At 41.2% G+C, this 16,761-nt stretch overlaps 2 non-coding genes across 2 annotated transcripts; one reads left to right on the top strand and one right to left on the bottom strand.

The window, feature by feature from the left end:
- Window positions 1–7,520: 7,520 nt before the first annotated feature.
- On the bottom strand, window positions 7,521–7,626 carry LOC147945183 (small nucleolar RNA R71). Its single transcript, XR_015597900.1, has one exon. It is a non-coding gene; the product is annotated as a small nucleolar RNA R71 (small nucleolar RNA).
- An 8,524-nt stretch (window positions 7,627–16,150) lies between these two features.
- Window positions 16,151–16,257, top strand: LOC147945184 (small nucleolar RNA R71). Its single transcript, XR_015597914.1, has one exon. It is a non-coding gene; the product is annotated as a small nucleolar RNA R71 (small nucleolar RNA).
- The last annotated feature ends 504 nt before the right edge of the window (window positions 16,258–16,761 follow it).

Raw genomic sequence — 16,761 nt, forward strand, 5'->3', positions numbered from 1 at the left:
CCGGGAGACCACGAAAAACGTGCGCAACGCAGAATTCATTCCGGAATCTCCCGGATGCCTCGAAAAACGTGCGCAACGCACTATTTATCTCGGTATCTCCCGGATGCCTCGAAAAACATGCGCAATACACCGTTCATCTCGGAACCTCCCAGAAGGTCCTCAGGCTCTTAAAAATCTTATGTTCCTTCTACAAGACGGACCTAGCAACGCGGAATTGTATCCGACGGCTCAGGCAAGCCATCATACATCGGACTAGGAGGGACCAATATTGGATATGGGCCTTGCCCCAATATTTCAGGAAGCCCAAACAGAAGATTCTCAAGAAGTAAAGGGCCATAAGACATGGACTTGGCCCATCTAGCTGTAGGGGCAAAATCGTCATTTTGCGGAAGAGACAGAGGGGACCCTAGGTCAATGGCCCACTATAAATACCATATGTCATTGTCAGAGCTTGGGGATCCACTTTTGGGGCAATTAGAGAGAGAAGAGCAATAATTTTCGTATTAACTGTGCTTAGCTCTTTAATTGTCATTTTATGTAAACCGTTCACTTTAATTCTACGTTAATAAAAGGACAAGTTCCGATTTATTCCCATTGAAATTCGTATTATTTATATTGTCGATTTCATACATCAACAATAACCTAAAAAGGACATTAACCTACTGCAACTTTTGTTTAGGAAGACACATTACAACATGACTGAAGATGAAATATCTGCATCGTGTTGTCCCAGCATCTCCCACCTAATGCAGCAACTTTATCCCTGAAAAAGATAACACGCATGAAAGGAAGAACATACTTATATGTAAAGGGGCCATAAAAGGAACGACATGCTTAGTTGAAAGGAGGCTCTCCTTGTGGAAAAAGGTATGACATTTGTTATGAAGGAAGAAACTTTCAAAGGATGCACCTGAAGGCTGAAGCATATATAACACTAGTTGGTTGCGCCTTTTAGCTGTTCAGAAAACAGATTCTTCTTTCAATCTCAGGAGAGTTCTGAAAGTAAATTTCGATGACATAATGTTTTTACTTTCTATCAAACCAATTCCGATGACAGTAAATTTCGATGACATAATGTTTTAATTTCGATGACATAATTTCGATGGCAGTTGTTTTGCCACAAATGAATGGTGTACGCATAATAATTAAAATCAAACAGAGCAAGAGAAAGAGAGAGACATAAACCTAAGAGCATTGTAGAGATTGATCCGATCCGATCATCACCGGCTGCATAATGGCTTTCTTTAGCTCAGTGGGCGCACGTTCTTCTGGGATTTATGAATCAAGACTCACTCAAGCGGTAAAAAAAAAAAAAAAACAAAAAAAAAACATTGTGATTCCTACTTGAAGTTTGCAGGTAGTGATTCGCTGAGAAGCTAATATTCCATGTAAGTGTAACGGGTCCAAGAGTAGCAGCAAAACGTGCAAGGCTCCTACCATATGCATGAAGTTCTACCTGAAAAAAAAACCACTCTTTTGTTTTGTATCTTCTCTTAGCTTTTTGGTTCAGGATTTCTCGATATTGCATACAACTATAGCTTTGGTATTACGTTTACACAAAATCAAATCTCTATTTAATTATCACTAACGGTCATATTATTTTACTGTATCACTCTTTGTAAAACAATATTATAACAGACTTAATTAGTAAATCCCTTAATGAGCAGTGACTCCTTTTTTTTATGATACGTAATTCAAACGGTAACATCTTATTTGATAATTAATTGAAATTCAAACGGTAACATTTTATTATTCTATCATCTTTTTTTCACCCGAACGGTAACTTATTTGACCGTTAGAAATAATCTCTATATATATGTATAGTAGACAGTAGACACCTCTGTCTTCCTTCATTCAGACATCAGAAAGGTTCCATATAAATTTCTCAAACATCTAATACTCTCTCTCTTTTAAATCTCTGTTTATATATTCTTCAGATATGGTCTTCTACAACTCAAGGCTCAAGCTTATCTCTGAACTAGCGACTACCAAATTGAGTCATAGAGACGTGAGACATCAACCCCTGCAAAGGTAACAACCCCTTTTACTTGTTTAAACTTCAATGTTTCCGACATCTTTTGTTTTATTTATATTGATAAAAAAAAACCATTTGAGATATATATATATATATATATATATATATATAAATTTGGAAGGTCACAAAAATACTGTTTAAGTTACAATTGTGGGTTAAAAATTGTGGTTGTTTTCAGTGATTTGTATGTGTTAGTGAACAGTATAATAAAATGAAAATCTAAAAAACTCAGGCTTCTGTTTTTTTGTTTTGTTTTGTTTATTACAATGTTTCTCGTGGTTCGTTGATTTGGTAGAGATTACTCTTAAAATCTTGCCTTGAAAAAAGAAGCAAACTATCATTGATTTTATTTGTCGCTTTGAACTTTATTTTTGTCATGTTCTGTTTCTTCCTAAGACAACGTAGGTTAAAAATATCATATTAAAATGTACATAGAATACTTAAAAAAAAACAGTTCTTGTTCTGTTATCTTAATATTTCATTCTTAGAAATAGATTAAGAATGGGCGTTATACAAATCTGACAATACATTGATTTTTGTATTAAATGATACTTTCATGATTTTTATTTGGTCTAGTTTTGCAGTTACGAATAACACAAATCCAAAAGGAGTGTGTAACGAATAGGTCTTTCAGCTTTTGTAACAAACTTTTCTTATCTTATAAAATGTTTCATTAAAGAGTTAATAAAAAAAACTACAACTTAAATAATATCATCTAAACCAAGTCTTAATAGTAAACCGAGATAGTAAATAACCGAGAATACATAACTGACACTCCCCCTCCCTCTTAAGATGAAGAGTACAAATGATGTAATCCTCGATAGGTGAACAGTACAGCCAGCTGATGTTGAGTACCGATGTTAAGAGCCTTCATAAAACCAGAAGCTACACGTTCACGAACCACATGACAGTCTCGATCAATATGCTTCGTTCGTTCGTGAAAAACCGGGTTTTGAGCAATGTGTAAGACAATTTGATTGTTGCAGTACTGGCCAATAGTATCAACCAATGGAACCTGCAAATCTTCAAGTAAAGAACTGATCTAGAGCAACTCCCAAGTAATATTGGCCATGTTTCGATACTTTGCTTCAGCTGAACTTCGACTAACAACATCCTGCTTCTTCGACTTACATGAGATAAGAGAGTCACCAAGAAAGATACATAACCCATAGATGGATCTGCTTGTTTCAGGACAATTTTCCCAGTCAGCGTCAGCATATGCACGAAGGTTAAGAGTTGAGTTTGCAGGATACAATAAACCCTAGCCTGGTCATTATTCAAGTAGCCAAGTATACTTTGAACAACATCTAAATAAGGCTTTCTTTAAACCTTGACATACTGACTCAGTTTGTTAATTGCAAAACATATATTTGGCCTAGTGACTGTTAAATAAACCAGTTTACCGATCAACCTCCTGCAATAAGATGGTTCAGGAAGTAGCTCTCTTGTTTCGTCACTCAACTTCAGATTCAGCTCCATAGGTTTTGAAAAAGGTTTGCAACCAAGATAGTCAAATTCTTCAAGTAAATCTAGAGCATATTTACGTTGAGAAATAGAAATGCCTTCTTTTGAGCGAGCAATTTCTAATCCAAGAAACAGTGCATCTAGCCTAGTCTTTTAGCTTGAATTCTTAAGCAAGATTTTTTTTGACAGCCAATACTATTAAATATTTTTTACTCACTAACAATATATCATCCACATAAACACGAAGAGCAAGGAAACCTTCTGAATATGATTTTACAAACAGCATAAGATCAAATGGTGATTGAGTGAAACCATGTTGTAAGAGGACACCAAAAAATTTGTGAAACCATTGGCGAGAAGCCTGTTTTAGACCATACAGAGACTCGACAAGGCGATAAACAAGTCTCTCTGGTAAAGAATCCCGTTGTCGTGGAATAAATCCCTGTGACAAAGTCGTATAAATATCTTCCTCCAAATCACCATGAAGAAATGCATTTGTGACATCCATCTGATTAATGCTCCAATTGTGAATAGCTTCCAAAGCCAAGATTATTCTGACAATAGTAAGCTTAGCCACATGACTAAAATTATCAAGATAGTCAACACCTTCTTGTTGTGTATAACCCATGGCAACCAACCTAGCTTTATAACGTTCAATGGAGCCATCAGGTAAGGAACAAATCAATGGCATGTTTGCCATCAAGTAAGGAACAAATCACCCAAGTTGATGTACTCACAAGAGCATTCAACTCCAGGTTCATCGCATCAAGCTAATGTTGCAACAACAATGCCTCTTTGAAAGTGTTTGGTTCTTTTTCAGCAATAATGGCAAAGCAGAACAAAAGATACTCATGAGAGAGTTTATCATAGGACAAAGAAGCAGAGAGAGAGGATGAGCATTACCATGAAAAGAAGGAGAAAAAGAATGCTATGTTGTAACATGAGAGCAATGGTACTTTAAAAGATAGCTAGGAGCACGTGTCTCTCTACGTGGCCTGAGAGTGTTTTCCATGTCAACCCGAGTTTGATCAGATATATAATTTGAAGTTTTTAATGGAGTATAGGGTTGTGATGGTGTGTGGACTAGAACAGTTGATGACTCCATGACAAGATTAACTTCATGCATAGTAACAGAGAAATCATCATATATGTATGAAATGGTTTGATTTTCATGATTTGAATGCATCACATCATCAAAGAAAGTAAGACCTTGTGAAACTGATTTATTAATAAAAGGGAAAATAGTTTCATGAAAAACAACATTACGAGTAATAGAAAGCACATTTGACTTAAGATCTAAGATTTTATATCCTATAAAACCAGGTTCATAACCAAGAAAACCACATGCTCTAGCTCTTTGAGTAAACTTATGCTGCATAATATAAACAAGCAAACACTCGCAGGAAAAAATAATCAGGAAGTTTCTTATGTAAGATTTCAAAAGGAGTTTTATCTTTCAAAAAAGGTGTTGGTGTTGTATTAATCAAGAAAACAGCTGTGGAAACACATTCTGGCCAGTAAACTAGAGGTATGTTTGATTGAAAATATCGAAATCCTGCAACATTTAAAAATGTTGATGTTTTCTTTCAACAACATAATTCTGTTGAGGAGTATATGCACATGAATGATAATAAAAAATGTAAAGTTTTGCAAGTAATTCTGTGATTTGAAGTTCTGGAACATTGTCAGATCTAATACTCTTAACTTGGAGACCAAATTGAGTTTTAACTAGTTTTAGAAAAGCTGGAAGTATTTTTGAGACATCAATTTTAAGTTGAAGAAAATATATCTAATCAAACCGAGTGCAATCATCAACAATAGTAAGAAAGTAACAAAATCCTTTAACAGATGTTGATATCTCTCTATTTTATACCTTTTTAGGCATATTTTTATTCATGTTTTTCATTGTATAGAGTCTAACCTTAGCATTTTTATGTCCTTAACCTTAGATATATGCATTTAAGTTGTTTAGGGTGTTGAATTTTTGCATTTTGGATAAAAACAGGTTCTTTGGAGCATTAAAAGAGCAAGAATGAGGAGTAACCCGAGCATGTACCCGATGGTGTGATCATGCAAGAAGAACCACCCGAGGCCTTAACCCGATCAAGCGGATCTAAGCTCAAAAGGAACTACCCGAAGTCTAACCTGAGGAGGTGCTCGTCCCTAGCCTCGTGTAGGACTTCGGATGATGGCTGTGCGGCTAGGTCAAAGAGTTTCCAAATATAAACCCTTTCCTATTTCTTTGACACAGAGATGCCACACACGTTAGAGAGAGAGAGAGAGAGAGAGAGAGAGCTACACAGAGAGACTGATAACCGATTTTACTCTTTTTCAAGCTTTGCTAGGATTTCTTATATTCTGTTTTACAACTCTTTCATATTGATTCTGTATTATGTTTTGTTTCTTTTCAATACATCATCTACTTTTATTCTATGCAGTTCTCATTCGTTTATGCTTTTATCTCGATTATGATGAGATCTGAGTAGTGAACCAAAGTTTCTAGGGATGGGATAGGCTAATAGGTATTCCTGATCAGTTATGATGTTTTAGCTTGATTATTTTTATAAAGATTCTCTTTTGGATTAGTGTTCTTAATGCTGGTTTCAGACCAAGAGGTTGAGATTAGATTCTAAGTTTTTCCGCATCGAAAGGTGTTCGATGAAATGCTTGAATTAACTAATGCCAGAGATTTATTCACTTAGCCTAAGAGATTAGATGAGTAAGGGATTTATTGACAATAGTGAATCATATATTAATGCATGCTTGGTCATGTTTCTCCAACGAGAGTTGGGTAAGGGAGTGATTGAGGTTGATTGTTTCTACCATGAAAGTGGATTAGAGATTCATTGTCTAGGAAATAGATTACTTGAGGCATGTAAAACATTCTATGTTGATTAGGAATACTTATTAATCGATTACTCCATCCATAGGATCTTTCGTATTTTGATTGTTTACAGTTTTTGCATTAACTCGATCCCTCACCCGATCCAGTACTCGATCACTTGCATCGTGTGGGCATTCAAGTGGTTCATCATTCTGTTCTTATTTTCTTGTCACCTGATCACATACTCGATCTGGTACTTGACCGCTTGCATCATGTACCTCGAGTCGAGTAGTTATTTGTTTTATTCCTTTTATTTCTGTTCATATTAGGTTGTTAGACAAAACTTCTTTTATTGCTTGGCTTGACTTGCATAGTTTTGATTGCATTCTATACAACCATTTGGATTGATAACCCTTTGTACTACAAATGCATAGGGAATTGATACCATGGATGAAAATTCTGTTATCAATTTGGCGTTGTTGCCGTTTGGTTGAATTCTTTGTTACATTTAGAACTTCAAAACTTGCTAGATCAAGTTCTTTTTGTTTTATATATTGAGGTACTAACTTGTTTACTTTTTCTGCTTGTTTGTTTTGTATTTCAGGTACAACCCGAGGATCAACCCGGTCAGTCACCCGATCACCGGGATCGAGTTGACCATCTATTGCCTGTTTGGATACTTGTTTGTGCATGCAAACACGATCCAAAGGTAGCCAGCACCTCAGTCTCTTCATCGATAACATCGATAGACATAAACAAGTACATCAGCCCATTCAGACACACCTTGAGGAAGATATGAATCAGCAGAATGGTCCACCAGCCCCTCAAGAGAGGACCAACATCGGAGCTAGAGATGCTCCTTCTACTCATACTTAGAGGCATGGTATTGTGCCTCCTGCTATTCAAAACAACAACTTCGAGATACAAAGTAGTATTATCCAGATGATCCAGAGAAACATGTTTCATGGAATGCCAATGGAGGCCCCATTGGATCATTTGGATGAGTTTGATAGGTTCTGTAGCCTAACCAAGATCAATGGGGTCAGTAAAGATGGCTTCAAGCTGAGGATATTCCCATTCTCTCTTGGAGATAAGGCGCATGTTTGGGAGAAATATTTGCCTAAGGAGTTTATCACTAGTTAGGAGGACTGTAAGAAGGCCTTCTTGGCTAAATTTTTCTGCAACTCTTGAACTGAATGGCTGAGAACGACATCTCCAGCTTTGTTCAGAGGAATAATGAGACGTTCAGTGAAGCCTGGGAACGTTTTAAGGGCTATGCCAGTCGGTGCCCTCATCATGGATACAACAATGCGTCCTTACTCTGAACCCTATACAGAGGAGTCGTCCCAAAGATATGGATGTTGCTGGACACTGCTAGCAATGGCAACTTCCTCAACAAGGATGTTGATGATTGTAACATCCGTGAACCGGAATCTCGGTTTGGGAGGTGCATCGGTTGATGCAAGGCAGGTTTGTCACGAGACGACTTAGGTTAAATGCGTGTTTGGCTGCGTTTTGGGTTAGGAATACCCTTGAGTCGAGTATAAGAGGTTATTTTTGTCGTCTTTGGCCGAGTTTGATCGTTTTCTAGAGAGAAAGAGAGAAAGAAAAAGAGAAGCTTTTCTTAGGAGCTTTTGGAGGTTTTATGGCTGGGATCGTTGTAAGAGCTTGCTAGGAGTGTAGATCTGTCGTTTTGAGTCAGAATCTTCTCTGGCAAAGGTGAGTGCATGACCATGGCTTATCTAAGCTTGAAATTTCTCTGATTTTCATGTTTATTTTTTATGTGGTTGATTATTTGGCTTGTTAGAGTGTTTATGTGTCACTTGGGGCTTTGTGAGGCTTCTTTGTGGAAATGGATCATGTTTAGGTGGTGTAGTAACAGATACTTGGCGAGAAGATTTGGGGAAGATGATGCTCGGCAAGTAGTGCATCGGTCGATGCAATGGGAGGATGGCACAATTAGACCTAGGAGCATCGGTCGATGCCATGTGGAGGTATCAATCCATGCAATTAGGGATTTTGTGAAATATCGAGCATGCATAGGTCGATGCAGTGTTGGTGTCAGTCGATACAGTGTTGGTGTCGGTCGATGCAAATGAGACTTGTATCGGTCGATGCAACTGATACACAGAGTTTTAAACCTTATTTTCCTACTGCAAGTGCACATCAAAGAAGTAGTACTTAGGGGTCGAATCCCACGAAGACCAAGTTTTACTCTATGGTTCTATTGGTTCAATTTCAAGCTAAGACAATTCGAAGTTGGGTTTGTTTGGTAACAGTAACGCGAATAAAACGGTATAAAAAGGCAATAAGCAAAACACTAGATCAGGGATAATTCTCGGGAATTTCAGAGATAACAACTAAACAACTATTCAGGGCATAGATTAAGTACCAGTCTAGAACTCAAACATAAATATAAAATGATCCACTGTCGTGGTATCAATAACTCTATCTGATCGATTCTGTGCGGAAACGCGGAGCACATGCTCAGACATCCGGAGCACATGCTCGGCGGTCCATAAACCCTAAACTGTCGTTTGAGTCCAGAATCGCAGACAAGCATTAAAGAACAGGAATGATAAGCCCTATTTGTATTCTGTTGCTAACCCATGAAACCCCTTTTGAAACCCCTAATCTAGCAAAGAAAACTACTCAGACATAGAGAAATGAATCATAGCAAAAGATGAGAAATTCAATGACATAAAAATAAAAAGGGTTCAGAGAATGCTTCACAAGGTAGCCGCTCTTCTCCCTCTCACAAAAACGTCGCTCCCAAACAAAAGAAAAGGTAAATTATCTCTCCTAAAAACCCTAGGTTAAATAGCATACAAGTAGAGAAAAATAAGGAAAGATTCCAAATTCAAATCTCCCTATTAAAAAGCGATCTCAGCCCTCTTTCTCTCACAAAGGATCGCCTAAAATAAGGGGAATTAGGCAGGGAATCGGCGCCTAGATGTGCTCGGAAATCGGGAGCATGTGCTCCTGGGTCTAAAATCAGCTTTTCTGCTCCAATTCAACTCCTTTCTGCTCCGATTGCTCCTGCTGTTCCAATCCTTGCTTTTAGCTTCCTAGCCTCTTATTATAACCTGAAAAGGACTCAAACAACAACAAAACTATCAAATAAACGGGGTCAAAGTGAGTCAAGACCGTAACATATCAACTACCCCGGACTTAGATCTTTGTTTGTCCTCAAACAAACTCAAACCAAGCGTCAAGAGAGCCAAGGTGGGAACTCGCAAAAATCTCAGAAACCGTGAGTAGACCATGACCTGCAGACCACATGTGTTAGAACAAGCTATACCGATAAAATTCTCCAGCAAACATCTCCAAAACCAGAACCATAATTGGCAATCAAACCCAGAAAAAGATCACTTTCCAGACAAAGACTCTTTACATTCAATTAAAATTGGCGTGAGCTTCTCATTAAGGGCATTAAGGTAGTGAAATCGAGGCTTGGTAGATAAAAGGCTATTTTAATGGTGGAGCTATAGAGTGTTTAGGGGTTACCATTACTTCGAAAGAGGTGCAGGATATCGCACAAAATGGTAAGGGAGAGTGGACTCATTGATGTCCACAACCTCTAATCACTCTCCTCTTCTTATCTTCTCAAACTCAGCCTCTCTTTTCTCCTCAGGGTACAACGCATGCTCGGGGGTGTGTAACACTAGCTCTGGTCCCTTTCCATCATCCTTAAACCTTTTTTTTTTTTTTTTTTTTTTTTTTGTTTTTTTTTGGTTTTTTAGCATTATGAAGGATGATGGGGGATCTTCTTCTGATATTGCCCCAGGAGCATGCGGACCGTATCCTAGGCTCTCTCTCTGCTCAAAACAACTCGCGGACTCGGATTTATATAATTTTGGAGCAGGTGCTCGCTGGGTTGGAGCACGTGCTCTGTCCGTCCGACTTTTTCCTCTTTGGTTCTCTAGCAAGAGCGAGTTAGAGATTGTGTCAGTCCTGCTCTCCCCGACCGTTTTGCAAATAGCTGCACAGAATGAGAAAACAAAAATACAAGTGCAAGTGGTTTGAAAGGAGGTTAGGCTCGGGGTGGGTACTAACTTAAAATGAGCTAGCTATTCAGGATCAGCAAGATTGGCAAAATGAATAAGAAGTCCTGAATATGTGACACGTTCCCTATCCTAATGCCCAAAACGAGAAGAATTTAAATCCGGTTAAGTTCCAATAAAGTAGAGTCTAAGTCTTTCCGGTGAAACCTTAATGGGATGAAGCTTTTCTGGCCAGGAGAAGGGTCCGAATGTGAAGAGGTATTAGCTCGTCTCTGTACTCTTAGTTCTGCAACAATGGTCACTAGGAAAAACGGTCAAACTCACAAATGGTTAAAAACATCACAGATTTCGGTCCTAATTCCCACAAGTTTTGGTTCGACTCACATGACAAACTGACTCAATAAAAAGAAAGATAAAGAAAACAAATGTCATAGGTGACCCTCCCCCGGACTTACTTTACACCGTCTCCGGTGTGAAAATAAGCCAAAGAGAGACCTAGACAAGACGAAAAATAAAGATAACAATAAAAATGAGGAGAAGAAGAGAAGAAAGAAGGAAGAAGAAGGAGAAGAAAAGAGAGAAGGGTTTGCGATTTGGTGGGTTACCTGGGCCTAGTGGGCCTGGGCCTGAAATTCATTAAACTTACCTGGCCCAATCGCTCTTCTCTTTTTCCTTGGTTCTCAGTTCGCCGAGCATGTGCTCGGGTTGCTCGCGTCCTGCGAGCATGTGCTCCGCGTCTTCTTCCAACATTCCTGAAACCGAAAAGAGAAGAAACAAATCCTAAAAAGAAAAAGAAAAACTCAGCAATATATACCTGGTGGGTTGCCTCCCACCCAGCGCTTGTTTTAAGTCATTAGCTTGACTCGAAAGCTCCTTAGGCAATAGGAGGGTCGCCTAGGGCGAAGGTTTCACCCCTTGCGTGCGCAGAGGCGGCAATATATGGCTTCAGCCTCTGTCCATTCACCACAAATTCTCCTCTTTTTGTGTCCAGCAACACAACAGCCCCATATGGTCTAATCTCCTTGATGGTGAAGGGTCCGGACCATCGTGATCTTAGCTTTCCGGGAAACAGTTTCAGCCTAGAGTTGAACAACAAGACTTGATCATTAGGAGCAAAGGTCCTAGTGAGGATCCGCTTGTCATGGTAGGCTTTGGTACGCTCCTTGTAGAGTTTTGAGTTTTCATAGGCGAGGTGCCTAATCTCCTCTAGCTCATGCAGTTGCATCTTCCTCCTTTCATGGGCACTCTTAGTGTCAAAGTTCAGCATTTTCACTGCCCAAGCAGCCTTGTACTCTAGCTCAACAGGAAGGTGACGCCTTACCATACACCAAGTGAAACGGTGTAGTCCCCAGAGGTGTTTTGTAGGCGGTTCTATAAGCCCATAGAGCCTCATCTAGCTTCTGAGACCAATCCTTCCTTGTTGTGTTCACTGTTTTTTGCAAAATGCTCTTAATGAAATGCGATCCACCATCGCTAATGACTACCCGTGGGACACCAAACCGTGGGAAAATAACCGACTTGAACATCTTGAGCACGGTCTTTGCATCATTATTGGGGCTGGCCAAAGCTTCTACCCACTTGGACACGTAATCGACAGCCACCAATATGTACTCATTGCCGAATGAGTTCGGGAAAGGTCCCATGAAGTCAATTCCCCAAACATCAAATACCTCAACCTCCAAGATGAAATTATGAGGCATTTCATTCCTCCTGCTGATGTTCCCTTGTCTCTGACATGTGTCGCATGTAGACACGAACCGCTGCGCATCTCTGAACATGGTAGGCCACCAATAACCCGCTTGAAGAGCTTTGGACATGGTTTTGAAAGTAGCAAAGTGTCCAGCATAGGGTGAGCTATGGCAATGAAACAAGACTCCAGGAACCTCCTCCTCAGTCACACACCTCCTGAAAACACCATCCGAGCAATGCCTATAGAGGTAAGGCTCATCCCAAAAATACTGCCTTATGTCTTTTAGGAACCTCTTCTTCTTGTTCCCCACAAACTCAGTAGGTTCTTTCTCTGCTGCTAGGTAGTTTGCATACTCTCCAAACCAGGGAAAACTCGGCTGTTTGTTGGTATCGATTGCCTTGCACGGGGTTTTCAGAGCATGTGCTCCCAGGCGGAGCATGTGCTCGGCGAGATCAAAGATGCCGATCGAGGAAACATGTTCTTCAGGAAGGCTATCATCCAAGGGTAGCTCTTCTTCTATCCTCATTCTTGATAAGTGATCTGCAACTCCGTTCTCAATACCCTTCTTGTCTTTAATCTCCAAGTCAAACTCTTGAAGCAACAAAATCCAACGGAGTAGCCTTGGTTTTGCATCCTTCTTGGTCAGTAGATACCTCAACGCTGCATGATCAGTGTGAACAACCACTTTGGAACCAACAAGGTATGATCGGAACTTCTCAAAAGCAAACACAACCGCTAAAAGTTCTTTCTCGGTTATAGCGTACTTGCACTGAGCCTCATCCAAGGTGCGGCTGGCATAGTATATCACGTGCAGCTTCTTGTCTTTTCTCTGTCCCAGAACTGCTCCCACGGCATAGTCACTCGCATCAGTCATGACCTCAAAGGGAAGGTCCCAATCTGGCGGTTGTACAATTGGAGAGCTAACCAAGGCTCCCTTGATCGTGTGAAACGCTTCTAAGCAAGCAGAATCGAAATCAAACTTCACTTCCTTACACAACAGCTGGGTAATTGGTCTTGCTATCTTGGAGAAATCCTTAATGAACCGTCTGTAGAAACCGGCGTGGCCAAGGAAACTGCGGATCCCTTTTACCGAATTAGGCGGTTGTAAACTCATCATCACCTCAACCTTGGCTTTGTCAACCTCAATCCCCTTTTCAGAAATCTTGTGTCCCAGCACTATCCCATCTCTGACCATGAAGTGGCATTTCTCCCAATTCAGCACCAGATGTTTGTCTTCACACCGCTGCAACACCCTGCAAAAATTAGACAAACAAACGGAAAAGGAGCTCCCATAGACGGAGAAATCGTCCATGAAAACTTCCATTATATCCTCAATCAGGTCAGTGAAAATGGACATCATGCATCGTTGGAAGGTCGCTGGTGCATTGCACAAGCCAAACGGCATTCTGCGGTAAGCAAAGGTGTCGTAAGGACATGTGAATGTGGTCTTCTCTTGATCGTCGGGATGGGTTGGGATCTGAAAGAAACCTGAATAGCCATCTAAGAAACAGTAGTAAGGATGGTTAGCCAATCTCTCAAGCATTTGATCAATAAACGGCAAAGGAAAATGATCCTTACGGGTCGCAGCATTAAGTTTTCTATAGTCTATGCACATGCGATGTCCCGTAACTGTCCTAGTAGGAATCAACTCATCCTTATCATTCTTAACCACTGTAATTCCACCTTTCTTAGGGACTACATGAACTGGACTAATCCAGGAACTATCAGAAATAGCATAAATTACACCCGCATCTAGAAGTTTCATTATCTCTTTCTTAACCACATCCTTTAGATTCGGGTTCAACCTCCTCTGATGTTCTACCGAAGTCATTGATTCATCTTCTAGATGTATCCTATGCATGCAAAGATCTGGTGAGATTCCTGGGATGTCATCTAGTGAATACCCTAGAGCATTTCTATACTTCCTAAGTTCACAAAGGAGCAAAGCGGTCTCTACATTGTTTAGTTCAGAGTTCACTATCATGGGGTATGTAGAGTTAGGACCTAGGAACGCGTACCTTAGCCCGGCTGGAAATGGGTTTAGCTCTACCTTTGGAGCTCTTAACTCGCTCCAAGGACCGTCCGCTGACTTTACCGGAGCATGTGCTTCGGAATCTGGAGCAGGTGCTCCCTCGGCGGATTCCTCCCCTGATTGGTTCTCATCGTCTAGGCTGGCGTAAGCTACCAGTTGCTGGAACCGTGTACCTGCATCCAAAATGCGTGTAAAACCGTCAGCTTCCTCATTCAAGAATCCATACTTACCCTCTGCCTTTGTCAAGGCAACCTCCAACGGGTCGAGAGTGAGAACTTCATCGGTAACCTCATGTGCAACCTCTGAACCATCATCAACCACAAAAGTCTGACCATCTATCATAGGTTTCTTGAGCAGCTTATTCATCTCAAACCTTGCGATCATATCCCCCAGCTGGAGATCGATCGCTCCCCCTTGCACATCTATAATCGCACCAGCTGTGCATAAGAATGATCTACCCAAGATCAGGGGGTCACGTGGTTCTTCTTCAAGTTCCAGAACCACAAAGTCTGCTGGTCTAAGCGTGTCCCCTATCTGGACATGTAAATCCTCCAACACTCCTATGGGGCGCTTGGTGGATCTATCCGCGAATACTAACGAAATTCGTGTAGACTTGAACTTCGTGTATCCCAGCCTTTTAGCCACTGAATATGGCATAAGGTTCACACTGGAACCTAGATCACAGAGGGAGTTTGCAAAAATCGTTTTACCGATTCTCACGGATAAGACAAATCGCCCTGGATCATCTCTCTTCTTTAGCACTTTGTTTTGCAGCACAACACTGCACTCTCTTGAAACCATCATCACGTTCTCTTCCTCTGACACTCTCCCAGAAACTAACCCTTTTACATATCTCTTCAAAGCAGGTATCATCTGAACAGCATCAGCTAGGGGTAGTTTTACCGTCAATTCTCTCAACATCTCCTTGCACTTTCCATCCTCCAAATCCTTGCGAGATTTCTCAGGAGGAACAGGGTAAGGAACCCTAGGGGTGTACACGCATGCAGGAGGTACCTCAGTAGGAACGGTCTGATCGGGAGTCGGGAGCACGTGCTCGCTGGGTGGGAGCACATGCTCGCCGGATGCTTCGGCTTCTTTTTGACTCAACGGTGGAGTCTCAGCAGCATGTTGAGGAAGGTATTCTTCAGCAATACCCTTGCCCTTGTCAAGCCTAGCAGATGGTGCTTCTCTAGGGGGTAACTTCTTTCCTCCCCTTAGCTCAATCGCATTGACATACTCGTTCCGCGGGTTTGCTTCCCCTTTTTTGGGCAGAGTCCCAGGAGTTCTTTTCATGGCTTCAGCAGTCTATGCAACCTGAACATCAAGCTTCTTCACATGTGACATTACTGCCTCATACTTCCCATTAAGGTCATTGTACATGGTATCGACCTTAGCGTTGATTTCCACTGAAGCTTTTTGTTGATTCACCAAGAGTTGTTGCATCATGTTTTTCAGCTCATCTTGAGAGCTGCTAGCAGGTGAAGATCCCAACTGCTGGTTGGTGAAAGGCGGTGCTTGCTGAGCGCTTGTATATGCCTGCTGGTTCCCCCCTTGGAAACGGTTTTGAGTGGGCACAAACTGTTTGCCTTGGAAGTTGTTTGAGAAGGTTTTCTGATAACCCATCTGATTCTGAGCTCCTTGCTGCGGATACACCAGATCCTGAGGATTCTCCACGTTGGTGCTTCTATAGGACAAATTCGGATGGCTTTTGTAGTTCGGGTTGAAACCCCTGTTCTGCACAAAACCTTGCCCACTCACATAATTAACCTCCATCGTTTCATCCTCTCCATCACAAATCTCCTGAGCTAGCGGCATGTCTCCGGTCTCATCGACAAAATGGACAGTTTTCTGGCTCCCCTTCAGAAGAAGGTTCACCTTGGCTGTCAACTCGTCGATCTTTTGCGTATCGACATTGTTGACCTTCACGGACCTGTCATACTCAGGAGCCTTGTTGCTGGAGCTTGCAGCTAGGTTCTCAATCAACTGATATGCTCCTTCCTTAGACTTTGTCATAAAATCCCCATTGCTGGCCGAGTTGAGAGCGTTTCTGTAGTCCCAGTTAACTCCATCATAGAAAATGCCCAGAATCTGTTCATCACTGAATCCATGGTGCGGACACTCTCTACGGTACTCTTTGTACCTCTCCCAAGCCTCGCAGAAGGCTTCTCCAGTGTGCTGTTGGAACGATGAAATCTTGTTCCTCAGGGCAGCGGTCTTAGCCTTGGTGTAGAAATGGTCCAGAAACGCAGATCTACACTGTTCCCATGATGTCAAAGACCCAGGTGGCAATGACTTCAGCCAACGTGAAGCTCTATCCGCAAGAGAGAAGGGAAAGAGCTTGCACTTCAGAAAGTCTGGCGGTATCCCATTTGAAACAGTGGTGCTACATATCTCCTCAAAATTCTCGATGTGGTCCATCGGAATCTCAGCTGGGAGACCGTGAAATAGGTGCTGCTTCACTAGAGAGATCATCTGTGGCTTGATCTCAAAATCTTGTCTCGGGATGGTGGGAGGAACAATCGCCGCTCGGTTGGTGTAGAACACATGCGGGTTGTCCTTGTCCCCAATGGACGGTTGTGGCGGCGCGGCTCTTTCGTGTTGAGCACGGAGCAACTGCCCCAACTGTTGTCGAAGTTGCTGCAACTCGGCAGCCATATCCTCATTGTTTCTATTGTCACCCATGTTGACGGATTGAAACTTTCTATTCTTGCG

The sequence above is a fragment of the Camelina sativa genome, chromosome 4 (assembly GCF_030686135.1).
Source record: "Camelina sativa cultivar CO46 ecotype springtype chromosome 4, ASM3068613v1".
Taxonomy (NCBI): Eukaryota; Viridiplantae; Streptophyta; class Magnoliopsida; order Brassicales; family Brassicaceae; genus Camelina; species Camelina sativa.